This window comes from Diuraphis noxia, unplaced genomic scaffold (genome assembly GCF_037042655.1).
Source record: "Diuraphis noxia isolate RWA-SAM2 unplaced genomic scaffold, SU_Dnox_SAM2 contig0005, whole genome shotgun sequence".
Taxonomy (NCBI): domain Eukaryota; kingdom Metazoa; phylum Arthropoda; class Insecta; order Hemiptera; family Aphididae; genus Diuraphis; species Diuraphis noxia.
This window is the reverse complement of record NW_028301715.1, coordinates 5,795,908-5,810,953: the sequence shown is the minus strand read 5'-3', so window position 1 is coordinate 5,810,953 and position 15,046 is coordinate 5,795,908. Positions and strand designations below refer to the sequence as shown.

Genomic DNA, 15,046 nt, shown 5'->3' with positions numbered 1-15,046 from the left:
ACGCATTGATTGAAAATAATACGATGCAATTAAAACATAACATCGCTTATATGCATATGCAAAGGTGGGCGAGTTATAGTGAAAACAATATAACTAACCCAAAAGTTAACAAATTATAAATTTAACTAAATAGTTAAAAGTTAATATATGGAGGAAAATATCAACTGAACTCAGTTTAAAAAAGGTCGATTAATTTTTTTTCCAATTAGTATGTAAGTCACATATAAATAATGACTGTGGAGTCTATCATCTACATATAATCTAATAAAATATATCAATATCCAAAATTATTTTATTAAGATAAATAAAAAGAACGTTTGCATCATAATCATATAGTATTGGATTATTTTTATTTTATATTAACATTTACGTAGGTATAAGTGAAAAATTTCAAAAAGTTTTTAACTTGGTGGATTATTTTTAAAGCGACTGAGAAAAGTTAAGTTATTTTAACTGTCAATTTGTCAATTAAACTATAGTTAATACCCACCTTTACCCATATTAGGCAATATCTTAATGTGTGAAAGCCTTGGTTAAAGAAAATAAAACTTTTATCAAGTTTGGATAAGATTTTAGACCAGTAGTATGTATATGGTCAATTATATACGACCCAGAAATGTAACTATATAATATATCATGTTAAGAATCTGTGTGAAATTTAAATTTAACGGATTTTAAGGGCAGTAAGTCCACTGGTATGTGTTTAATTTGTCACGGGCAACTATGAACAAAAGATCAGTTCAGACTCAGAATAACGTAATATAGATTTTTTTTAATATTGTGCAACAGTCAATTTAAGGGAGACACCACAGCACGAGCAAAAATGCAGGGAGGAGGATAGGGTCTTTTCTCTCCATTAAAATATTATTTAAGTGAGCATAGGCGTGTATAATATATATTAAATCTTCTCTGCGAGTCGGACGAGTCGTACTTTCTTGGGGTGTTGGCGGAAAAAGTCCAAGCGGTTTCTTCATAATATAATTTGCAACGAAGACGATATTATAGATGTGCTTATATATAATATCACAGCTTCGGCAGTATATACATATACCTAATATATATATAGTATATGGTGTGTACATATTATACGCATTCATAATTCAACAGCAATTATGGTAATTCGATTCTACGCGTGTAAACTTCTTATAATAATATTTATGACGTATTATGGTTTCTTCTTATTATTATTTTCACTATCCACACGCACATACCTATACCTACATAATAATATAATAGCAATGGATTTAGATCCTCACATCATTAAATCAAACGCCGAATCTTTTAATACGAATTTCCGATAAATATTTATTGTGCGAATTACAAAATATATATATATATATATATAATATAAAAATATACACATCACCAATGCTGTCGGCAAATACATAATATAAATATAGGTAGATACCGTTAAGTCATCGTCGTAGATAATAATATAATATACTAAAACGTTATACTTTCATATATTATTCTAATTTGTAACTTTGATTTTTTCAAATATAATATTATAATAATCATCAATAGCTCAACACATATTATTATATATTATAAGTTACACTGGTGTCTGCAGTGTACGCGCGTAGAGTGGTACAGGCAATACTACATGTCAATATAATATATTTTAACATTCTAAAACTCGACAAGGACGTAAAAAAACATTTAGATTTTTCCGATTTTTTTTACTAAAAAAAAATTCAGCAAGTAAATGTATAATATATTTGTATATATAGTAAGTCGTATATAGCGCATATATATATATATGTATTAATAACGGTACGAGTTTTTTCTATCCGATAAACATATTTCTATAAACCAGCCGTTCCGGTTTCCTATATAATATTCAATATATAGGTACGTTTTGAATTTAAATTTGTTCGTTTTGATTAAAATCCGATTAGCAGTTTAACGGAAAATTAGATGTAAACGTCGTCGAGGAGTAACATATTTTTATTTTTTATCATCGAAGAATAATCACTGAAGAAATGTCGTTTGGCGCGCACATATTATATATAGAAGCACGGCGCAATGCACATCACATACCAAAAACGATAGGTTTTTGCCACGTAGTTTTTTTTATGCTTTCGGATTTGCCATGACAGCGGTTTTTTATGCTTTGAAATAGCTTTACACACACACGTGTATATATACTATGCGCACATACGCACACAAATAATGTGTATATGTATATAAACGAACGAGGATATAAACCACCATATATAGGATATACATATATATATATATATATAAGCAAAATGTTAGGGAAAAAGATGCGGTGATGTCATCGGCGGGTGTGCGTTTGGCGGAGCAGGATGTATATACATGGGGAGACGCTCATGCATATTCAGCAGTCCAAGTCAGCTCGTCGGAGGAGAAGGGGGTAGCTTTTTTTGTCGTATTTCCCTCCTGCACCTTGAGGGTCATATTTTGACGATCCCTAAATACGGTTTTCTTCTTCGAGAGGGTGGCGTTCGGACGACGAACTGCTCATAGTCATTTGCATCTTTGAATCAACGCCTCTGACCTTCTATTATAAACACGGAACCGCTGCAGGAATGCCGCGTCTAATATACACTAATATGATATTTAAATATTAAATATAATAATATATTATAAGCAATAAACATAATGAATGTATATGACGCGTATATGCTCTTTTTAACAGTACCTAACGTAAAATAATAATTGTATGTGTTGTAGATTAAATACCTGATATGACAATAGATTTTTCCATCCCAAAAAGTTAAAACAAATACATGATTGGAAACGAAGTACCTATAGCTGTTGAGTTTTTAAATTTTTAATAAAATCTAACCTGCATAATTTAGTGGTGTATATTACACGACAAAATCCATAAAATGTTTTAAACAAATATCAAAAAAATTAACTTTTTCCCATCCATCATCATAACAAGATATTTCCATAGCGCACTATATTAGATAATCTCGTGTAAACCATTAATATAACAAACACAAAACTTATGGAAACTTAAACAAATTTAAATTCTCGTCTTCAATAAACTAAATATAGAGAATAATATAAAGAAAATATCAACCACCCAGCATAAGTGCAATATAATATATTAGATATAGTTAAATTCATATTATTCTTACATTAAAAAATATTAGTTATAAGTTAAATCGTAGATTGTACTAGATGTATCATAAAAATTAAGATTCAGATTATATCCGAAGAAATGTTAAAATAATAGTGTTAAAACTAATTTTTGTCCTAAATTAATATTATTATTATATTTTCATGCAAATTTAATTTAATTTACATACTTACGGATAAGTTTTTTTTTTATCCATAACGTTTTAGACACTCGTTAGGAAGTATACCTAACCGTAAAACAACTTGTAGAATTTAATAAATCTAAATTATAATTGTTTAATAATTTCTGTACAATTTCTACATTGTCATTCGAAATATAGTTAACGTCGTTTTAATAAATTTATTAACATATAGATACAAAGGTTTCACTGCAGACATCTGCAACTAAATATTCCTATACACTCGGTGTAGCGCCACTATAAGAACTAATTGATATATATATATATATATGTATTATTTTCAATTATTGGTAATTGGTTGGTACCTATTGTACCTATACAATAAAGTATATTATATAATATGTCTAATCAAGCTAATAACCTTAGTTGTTGAGGCTTTAAAGTTATAAAAAAAACAATAATAATAATAATACGTCTAAAAACTGTTTAAATTTTAAATTCATTAAACTTATAGTAAATATAATAATTTTATCTATTTTAAATTTTTATACCGTTCTTAGAAGAAGATCATTTTCATTGTTCAATACTATCGTGAAAAGCAGAATCATGAAAATCTTTTGTAGCATATTTTTCGCCTGATGCACTTTGTATTGAATTTGCAGTATATTCATCCGTATAATATATGGGTGCCCTACATCTGCAGTTAAACAAAAATGAATGAATAAATAAATACTGTACAGGGAGTTTTACCACATCCATATAAAAAAAAAGTGATGGAATTGAAAAATACTGTTTTGACGAATTCGTGCCATACGGATATTATATTCGTGTGTTTTAGACTTCTAGTGTTTTTTTTTTCACTGAAAAATCAATGTAGTTATGCTGGTGCAGTAAAAAATAATAAATAAACACGCGGTCGTGCACTATAGCTATGTGTGTAGATTAGGGAGGTGGAAAAACGGTATAGCAATAGTAATACGTGTATATAATATTATAAATTACAATGTTTCAACTGTGCGTGCGATTATACGATATATATCAAATAATTACGCGGTATATGCGCGCGTGAGTTTCGGTGCAGACGACTGCAAAATTAAGCAGAAATAAAAAACAATAATAGTAATCGATTTCAACACTAATTATAATAGAAACTCGGCAGTTGTGCTAGCTGCTGTGGTATAAATAAATAAATATAATACCTTTACCTTACCTCTACCTTTAAATTAACTCTCTATAAACTTACTTAATATTTTGTTAGGGTTTTAAATTTTTAATGACCGACAGACACCACCACGACCGCGAGAGAATCTCGCGTAATCGCCGCCATCGTTTAAGCTGCGGCCCCACTGGGAGCGATTTGCGTTTTTACGATAGCGTGTAGCGATTTTGCATTTTAGCGATTTTAACAAAAGTATGTAACTCATATGTAGTGGCCCCACTGAGCGCGTGCCGCGTGTCGCGTGTAGCTTTACACGCGCGGTAATCGCTGAAAGAACAAAATAGTTTGATATTCGGCGATTAATCGCAGAAACGCTCGAAACGCAGAATCGCAGAATCGCTCCCAGTGGGGCCGCACCTTTACGGAAAGGCCGCGGTGACGTCCTTTCCGGCGAGACAACAGCGCTTTAATATGTAATGACTTTATTATAATTTATAAGTATATGATATTAAATAACAGCGTGCGAGTAAAAAAAATACTAATCGATTTCAACATATTATATCAAATATTATTATATAGTTTATTATTATTTAATTGTTTATTTTATAATTTATTATATACATGTTACATTATTATATTTATTTCATTTATGTAAATTACTTATGTATTTTTGTTACATTAAATAAAACTCAATTATACCTAATCAGTGAGTTAAATCATTTACCTTTTACATCTTATGAACATATACATGCAAGTGCATACACCATAATCAAAATTTTGTTTCCATATGTGTTTTCTATAATATTGTTTATATGGTGTTTTCTATATATTATATTATGATGAAAATTTTATAATAAATTAATAAATCATGATCGTGTGGCACAGTAGTAGAAATAAATACATGCATATATGCATCAATAATAGGTAAGTTTAATTGGCATTTAATGAAGTCAATATTCATTTTGAATTGTGTTATTTCAACATAATTTTTATAAATTACTCTGAATGCATATGGAGTTAATATAACTAAAAAATGTATGTTATATCAAATTTATTGGCATTTAATGGAGTGAATATATCTACTGAACCGTGTTAGTTCTACAAATTGCTGAAAATCACACTTATTACAAATGGAGTCAATATAACTTAAAAATATTTGTTAAAATTAATTTATTTTAATCATGTTATTTTGAAAATACGTGAAATTAGAATAACCCATAACTTGAGTTATTTTTACATTTGTTATAATTGTCATTGAGATTAATTACATAGTTATTTTGAATACTGCTATTGTTGTATCTACCCCTTAATATAGTTTGGGCATAACAAATCAAGCATTTACAATAAATTCAATATTATAACAACAAAATGTAGTAAAATCAACTGAAATTTCGCTTTGAGCGAAAAACGACGTGCAAATGTGTATTACATTAACATGTTGGCGTGTTAAAACTACTACACTTTTCTATGTGTGTAGTACAACTTTTAGAAACTATTATAAGCAGTGTTGCAATGCGGTATAGTCATATAATTATTATACCTAGGTATAAGTTGGGTTTACTCTTCACATATCACATACCAAATACAATAGACCGCGGTCGCGTTTTTGATTTTAATTAACCGTCGTCCGTCGACGACGCAGCCGCCGCCGCGAGAGCATTCCGCGTATATAGTGATTAGTCGTCACTATATTATTATTATTATTATCGTCTTCGGACAGGCCGCGGCGCGCGACGTCGTCGTCGAGACAACAGTGCCATGGCAGGTATAGAAAATACATCGACTACCATACAGGTACGATGTATAATACGGCGGCGCGATGTATCTATACGAATTGCGCACATGATAATAATGTACTAATAATAGACTACGATATAATATTATATTTATATACATATAATTATAGGTAGGCTGCAAGTAAGCGACAAAAACACATCTCTGGACATTATCGATTCGACGCGCAATCGTTCGTGCGACCACTCCGCCATCACCGCAGCGCCGCCGCTCGCATCAACTCTACATAATATGATATTATAGATGTGTAGAATATTATGTACAACAGCGGACGTGAACGGACGACGAGAAAGCTCCGGCGAGCACTGCAACACCATTATATATACATATAGGTAGGTATATATTATTATTATATACGAGATATATATTTATGGCGCCAGGTGGGCACGTGTAAACGGCATCGTGTATTAAATCGTATAACGCAGAATTCATATTATTATATTATACGACGACATGTACGTATATACATATTGCATATATATAGGTATTATATATAATATATATTATGCTCGAAACGCGCGTGCGCGAGTACCTACACATACCTTCGTGTACCTATATAATATATACCTCTTATACCTATGACTATTAGATATATTATATTCGCGCACACAAAAATAGCGTTAATGCTTTTTTTATGCTCCGGAAAGAGAGAGACATAGACAGAGACGGTGAGAAAAGATAAAAAAAAACCGAATGCGAACAATGACAACGACGAAGACGACGACGACGAGCGATGGTTATTTTTTTTTTCCGATTTTTCTCGTCGAATAATAGTAATAATTTCGCTCGTCGCCGCCACCGCCGTAATGATGACGACAATAATGCCTTTAGGGGAGGGCTGCTCGGCGAGAGGTGTGTGTGGCGTGGTGGGGGTTTTGATATTATTATCACGAAAGAGCCGCCCCGGGGACGCCGCCGCCATCGCGAATCGTGACGTAATCAATATACGCACACGGTGGCGGCGGCGGCGCATTGCGTGTCTGCCGGCAGATGGAAGCACGAGCTTAGCTGCAGCACGACGCCAAAGCATAATAATAATAATATGGTACCTGCATACATATTAACGTCTTACAGGTTAAACCTATCGTTTGTACATTTTACACGCTCTGTTAAATATATATATATATGTTGTACTGTATGGTTCTTTTTCTTCAAGGGGACCTATGCACATCCGCGGGCGTCTTTAGGTAAAATTTTAGGGGAGGGACAAAATTCAAAAATCTCTCATCATATTGTTGAAGTTAAATAAATGTTTAATGCTATTTATACAATATATTATAAGACTTTTGGTGAGTAATACCCACTAGAATTAGTATTGGTGTATATTAAATAATTGGTTCATATTAGACACAATATTCGAGCACGTGAAATAATATATCTATACACAATATTAAAATTAAAAAATGTAGTGTAGCGAGTGTGCAAAGTTTGATTTCGTATTGATACAGTCAAGTCCACGGGTATTTCTGATTTGAAAATTCCGATCATACCTACCTAGTACCATTAATTATAATCAATACTAGTTATATTATAAGTTATACTGCACCCTGTATAGTGCAACGCACTAAACAATAGGTGTGCCCCGTTTGGTGGAGGCGCGGTGACGGTGACGGGGAGATTTATTTTTTAATTGTATCTGTAATATAATATATATACATATATATATATATATATGGGTATAATATTATACGGGACCGCACCCGCGACTGATCGATGACATTACGACCGGCGGACGAGATTGCAACACACGAAGATTATTATAAAGTTATATGGGTAGGTACTGCGCACTGTGCCACTATAATATTATAATATAAAATATAAAAATAAATGTAGTGGGCGAAAAGCTTCGTGGAGATTTATTTATCACGATTTCCGTCGAAAAAAAATAGCTCTACCTATACAGTATCGCATATACGCGTCGTACATTATCATATTTATAGTCACGCCGGTATTCATTATAATTTGTAGCGTGTGCAGATCTATTATAATATACTGTCAGGTACCAAACTCGATCCTCAATCGCTGAACGATTTTCAGACGATTTCGGAAATACAAAGTAGTTTTTTAATTTTTTTTTATTGTAGGTATAACTTAAATAATAATGTTCTTATCTTTTCGTACGGTCTGCGCAATAAAAGCGTTCATCGCGCGTACACACGCGAAAATAATTATGGACACGTGAACAGCACGAAACTATGTTAGAATTTGCATCAGTGGGGGTGGTCAGGAGAGGGACGTTCAAATTCTCTAAAATTAATTTTTAATCGAATGGCCAATAACTTAGAAATAATTTAATATATAATACGTACGATTTGCTTACGACGCATAATCATTACGCGATCAACTGCACTTGCAGTATATACCTGCATAACCTACACCATTCAGGTGCATAACCTGGTGCGTTTTGAATCCTTAAGTGGAGTGTTTTACATTTTATACATATTGGGGAGGGTGAATTGTACCACAATATCTCTATAATTGAAGTCATCAATCTGTAGCTTATTAATAATGTAAAATGTGAAATGTAAAACTATTTGCACTATATGACAACTTCTTTTTTATTGAAACATGTGCAGTATGACGTGTGTGTAATAAGGTACATAATATAATATTATTATTATATTATACAGTGTGCACGCGTAAATCGGCGGCGCTAACCTGCGGCCACGGTCAGGGATACACCGCACACCATATAATATACATATATAGAAATTACATATTATACACATTGTACATATTGTATATAGGTATGTGTGTATGTGTGTATGAGTGTATGAATGAAACTATATATGTGTGTGTGTGTGTGTGTGTGTTTATATGCGCGTGTGTATATACAGTTGCCTGGCGGGTGGTATGCACGAACCTTATGAAAAATTCATGAATTATGCAAAACAACCGCTTCCGAGTGAGAGGACTGCCGCCGCCGTCGCTATACGACTAAACAGCCGCAAGTGGCGGTACTTTTCTTTTATATATATATACACTTAAATACTTTGCATGTAATATATCGAAATAAAAAACAAAACCATCGACAGACAACACGTCGTCATCGCCGTATCGACGGATCTATAATACGGCTGCTGCATCATGCGGTACCTAAACATATACACCCTACACCCGAACTAACACCTATACATTTTAAAATAAACACAACATTATTATAATATAAAGGCGACGTCGTTCTTATAATGTCCCCGCGCCCTCCACATATCAAAGATCGGTTTTTCCGATTTCCACGTTCCGCCGAGACTAAAAAAACTAGTTGGTTATATACTTATATCTATAAAATAGACACACGCGTGCGATTCGAACGTATAAATATAATAATATTGTAAGTATTATGTATATTAAAAGTTTTTTTTATAAATTCCGCAGCCTTTGCGCGTAAAATGAAACGCACGAGGAGATCGCCACCGTAAAACCGATATGATAATAATAATAATAGTAAATTTATACCTACTATGAAATAATTTTGAAATCTATATTATTTTACATACACCAACCGAGCATAATATTATTATATTATATTATGATATTCGAGCTCTAAACCAACGACTCGGTTTAATCCTAACCCGTCGTCGTTGTTGAAATGTAACTGTATTTTTGTTCTTATAACGCCCGTAAAAAGCTTTCCGAATAGAGGCGGAGGAGGTACTTGAAATCGATTAGCAACGCACGCACGCCGACCGCCCCCTCCTCTTCTCGGCGACGCGTGATATACGGCGTCGTGGTAGGTCTCTCTCTTTGGCTACTCGTGTGCGCATATACTATATATATGTATATTATATTATACAGTGTGTATGTATAAGACTAATAATACATGTATATACGAGTACAATATAATATACGTCTACGTAAATGTGTTGTGACATTTGCATCTTTGAGTCTGATCGCCGGCACCAACGTATATGAAGCGACACCTACACACGGCGGCGGCGGCGCTTCGGGTGACGAATGAAACGGAAAATGTATAATCTTGATTGCAAGTATATATACTATATTATATAGGTAGATATTTGAAATGTATTCGATAGATCACCATCGTCGAGCATCGATATGAGACATGGTATAATTATGTCTGAAGTTCGTTTGTGTACAATATAATTATATTGCCTATAATAGCCATTAGGCATATTATTATATGACATCTTACAAAATGCGTTAGTTCTATATATTTATTTTATAATATTCTGCAAAAATGTTCTAGTAAGTAATATTTATATTATAAAATATTTAGGTATACAACAATTAAAAATAAGTATTTTTAACTCATCTCTGGGAGCTGGGAGTGCCATTTTGTTTTTTAAATTATGACTCACGTGATATTTATGCCAGTAAAGATTATAAAATATCATACAATATATAATAAAAATATAGTATAGGTACATATATAATATTATATATATGGGAACAGATATGATACTTGGTAAATTGTTATCGTTTACTATTCTCCAATACAAGGTCACAAAGATAAGCAAGAATTATTTGACGTTATTAAATTTTACGAGAACACGCGTAGTTCAAACTTTTTTAAATATATATATACCTAACACACGTATAATCGCATTATACAATATTAACATGTAGTAGATAGTGCTACAGCTATAATACGTACACTAAAAATACGTAAATATTCCATAAAAAAATGCTTTGTTACTTTTAAAAGACAAAAATATACTTTGTAAAAAAAAAAATCGAAATGAAGGTACCTATACTTTGTAATATCATATGTTATTAGTCATAATTTTTATAGTTGATACACGGTAGAAATGTTGAATTATGGATTTATAGGATCGCTCTTGTTAAGAATTATTCAATGTTCACAATATACCTACCTATTTTCTGCAGAAAATTTTATTATTCATGAATAAAATAGTAGGGATACCTACTGCTCACATTTTAATAATAACCTTAAGTTACATAATACAGTGTCTATATAGTATAAACTATAAGTTAATCTATTTGGTAAATCTATATTCTGTATTTAAATTTTTTAAATTTAAACTGAATCACATATTATAACAAATTATATTTTTACGTTTGATTTTCTCATCAGCAGTTGAATAAAACAAAAGGATAATATTTATTTAAAGGTAGGCATATATTATAGACAATATTATCCTATACGTACCAATAATTAACCACTCAGCTAGGGTTCAGAGTTTTCTCGTAATAGTTAACATTGGTTTTAATAATATCTAAACAATACTTAATTGCAGATGTTATATCATCGGTTATTTTGTAACCAATTATCTTGGACGTATACAAATAAGTCGAAAATGAATAATATACATATAATACCTTATATAATGTTATATAGGTACGCATTGATAAACTCAAACAACTACTGGAATTATCATTCATCAACGTGATTTATATGCGTAACCGCCTCCACTCGATGAGACTTTTTGTAATGTACCATTTTACACTTCTATAGTTTATTATTTTTTCGTCGTTGCCGTTTTGTTATATATAGCACACAGAAGCACCCAACAGTCTATTTTCATAATTTTTTTATTTTTATTAATGACTTAAAAAACGCCGGGCGTCTATAAGACATTAAGACGAGATTGGGTTCCACCTCTATCCGAACCGGTGTAATGGCAGTAATTACACGTAGATATTAATAAACCAACCGGAGGTAATTAATTTCGGGTTGAAATGCCCACAATGGCATATGCACCTCTGGCGATTTCTAGTTTACCTAGAGCTGCGCGGATTCCGTTAGAAACGTTTTATTTCAGTCATGAATTTTCGTCCGCGGATAATTCGCATTTCTGAAACTGTTTATAATGCTCGCGTATAAAACACGGATAATATAATGCGTATATTATATGCTATATTAACTAGTTATTTAATATTTGAAACTCGTAGACTACAGCTTAAAATATAAATCAAACGTGTCAATGCGGTGATTGGTATAGGTGAGGTCCTAACCTATCTATATAGGAAATGATGACTTATAACAATATTGCAGAACATATTGCAACGACGTTTTAAAAAAGCTACGTACATGAATGACTGAAAGATTAACGAAAACTGAAGTATCGAATTTAAGTGATGAATTTTAGTCCGATTAACATATCTCAAAGTGTTAGATACTCTCTGTAGTAACATTTATGATAAAAGTTATCTAATATGTGTAGCTATTATCGCCCGAAGCTTAAGAATATAATAATCAAACGTTTCAACAGTGGTTGGTATACTAGTTATATAGATACCTGTGAGGCTGCCTAGGAAAGTACTGCAATCTTTAACAACTGCATCATGTCTGTGCAGTGCTTGCAACGATGTGTTAAACGAAATGCATAAAATATATTACAAGTTCGATTTATTTTGATTCTAACTATGTTAATAATTATGCTAATAATGTAATACTCATTATTGATTATTTTGCATAATATTAAATAATATGAAAAAATGAAGTATCGAATTTAAGTCATCCGTCATCGTGTTCTACAGTGACACTGTCATATACACACGCTATATTGTATATTATATAATTTGACTGTTTGTCATTTATCTAATACACTGCACGCGCATCACGTCAGATATATATTATGTATAGGTACGTTCGAATTTTGTAGATACCTCTGCCTAGTGCCCACACAATATTATTATATTATATTACAGAAATATAATACTTGCACAGCGCTCTGCGTATAAAATATGCTTATCGATCGCAGCATATTGCGCGTATACTAGCTGCTCCTGCTATGTACACTATATATAATATACAGGTATTAGATAGAGCTTGGAGACATGCTGACGGCAGAACAGCGCACTATACATTAGTAAAAAATATATATTATGTAGAGAGAGAGAGAGATAGATACAGAGACAGTCAAGTAAATATAATATATTATTAGACGAGAGCTGATAACGTCTCAAACACTTTTCCGTCATCGACGCTGTAGTTAAGAGACATCACAAATAAAAACGCGTGTATTTTTTCTTACTGTTTTTTGTTTCAATTTGTAAAAATGAAAAATGTTGAAAAACAATATTCAAACGGCGCGATGAAACTTTGTTGCTCCCGGGGTTTTTTTTTTTTTAATTTTTTCATTTATTTTAACGAAGGGGAAAAGTTACGTGCATAAATGGCGGAGAAGATAGACGAAAATGAATAATAATAAAAATGACATAAAAAATGGTTCCAGTAACTTTTTTTTTTATCCTCGAGCATAATTGAGGAAGCGTTGTGGTGTTCCACATAAGAAAATAATACCCATAGCTATTGTTGGTGAATATTGATCGAGTTTCTGAAAAAAATAAGTAATAATAATAACACCTTATGCACCGTTGTATATATTTTTTATCATTGATGTTTTATCTTTGAATTTTTTACGATGCAATAAAATAATAATAATATACACACGTAAAATGTATGCGCTGCGTACTAAATATATCCAAAGACCCGTTTAAATGTAAAAATAAATAAATACAATATGTATTTTAAAAAATCATTTAAGGTTTAAAAATATAATATAAACACCTATTATTGAGTTATACGTTTTTTTGTGCTAGATATTATTGCATCATACACGCATTATACACACAGTATTCTCGGTACCTACCATTGTGTCTTTTTGTGTTGTGTATAGGTACATATATTTATATAATTTATTTTAAATGTTCATATTTTGCAAGTGCATGATCGAATTTTAAATACGCTCTACTTTCATGTAACAATGAAAAAGCGTGCTTAAGAATTTGCGTGACTCTCTCCGAAAGTAAATTTACCATAAGTACAAGATTTAAAAATTGTATCATCGAAATACACACATTAAAAAATTGACCGAGAAAAAATATTGCATTCCTAACATATTATAATGTAATGTATATTTATAGTTATTTCTCTTTGTTTCTTGTACATTAATTCTATCGTAAATTTATATAAAGTAGGTATGGCTAATATTTTATACCTATATATAATAAGATATTCCATGTATAATATATCTTTCTACTATATTTAGTAGAAATCTTTAAAACATTAGTAACAGTTTTTCATGATCCAACTAAGTGATATTAGAGTTTACTGCAGTCAAATGAAATTATTAAGTTAACGGAAAGCAAGTTTGTATCAAAATCATAATATTTAAAATTAATTAAGTAATTTACATAAACGTTTATTAATTTATTACCGAAACTATGAACTATATACAACCGTTATAATTTATAAATTATTTTATTGTATTTTGTTTAAATATCATTAATGTAAAAAATATATTCGAAGTTATTAAACATTAAAAAATTATGATGAACTTGTTTGCTTTTTAATTGAAACGAACAAATATTTATTCTATACAGAAAACCTTGAACTATCAACCAAAGTATTGGGATCCTGAACTTCATTGCTCCACTCTACATTGGTCGTCATAAATATTCATTTTTGAATATAATTATATTCAATATGCGTTTACAGTGCTTTTTACTTAGGTACTAATTAAACAGATTATTATTACAATTGTTGTTGTTTGGAAACTATAGCAGAATACACCCAGAGCTAAAAAAACATATTTAACCTCGTGGTGTATGTAACTTTTTTAACTATAAAATTATAATACTTTTTAAAAACATTAACGATTATTGCAAAACTTAAATTTTATAAAATCAAATCTCAGAATATTATTTTATCAACTTTAAAATCGGAAATTTTTTAAATAACTCTAACAATTGATCAATAAATCGCATACAAAACAAATGTTGTTAATATGCAAAATAATATTATATTAAAATATATACAAATGTCAACTATTATCATCAAAAACGTGAAATACATCAGCCAGCAAAGAGTTATTAATAAGCGTATTATATTAATATATGTATTATGCGAATTCTAATAGTTTAATTTATAGTTTCA

General features: G+C 31.0%; 1 long non-coding RNA gene across 1 annotated transcript in view; it reads left to right on the top strand.

Annotated features, from left to right (window-relative positions):
• Positions 1-15,046, top strand: part of LOC107165420 (uncharacterized) — a 229,630-nt gene that overhangs the window by 46,002 nt on the left and 168,582 nt on the right. Inside the window, exon 2 of the long non-coding RNA XR_016191846.1 lies at positions 6,296-6,515. This is a non-coding gene — a long non-coding RNA (uncharacterized LOC107165420). The remainder of the gene's footprint in view (positions 1-6,295; positions 6,516-15,046) is intronic.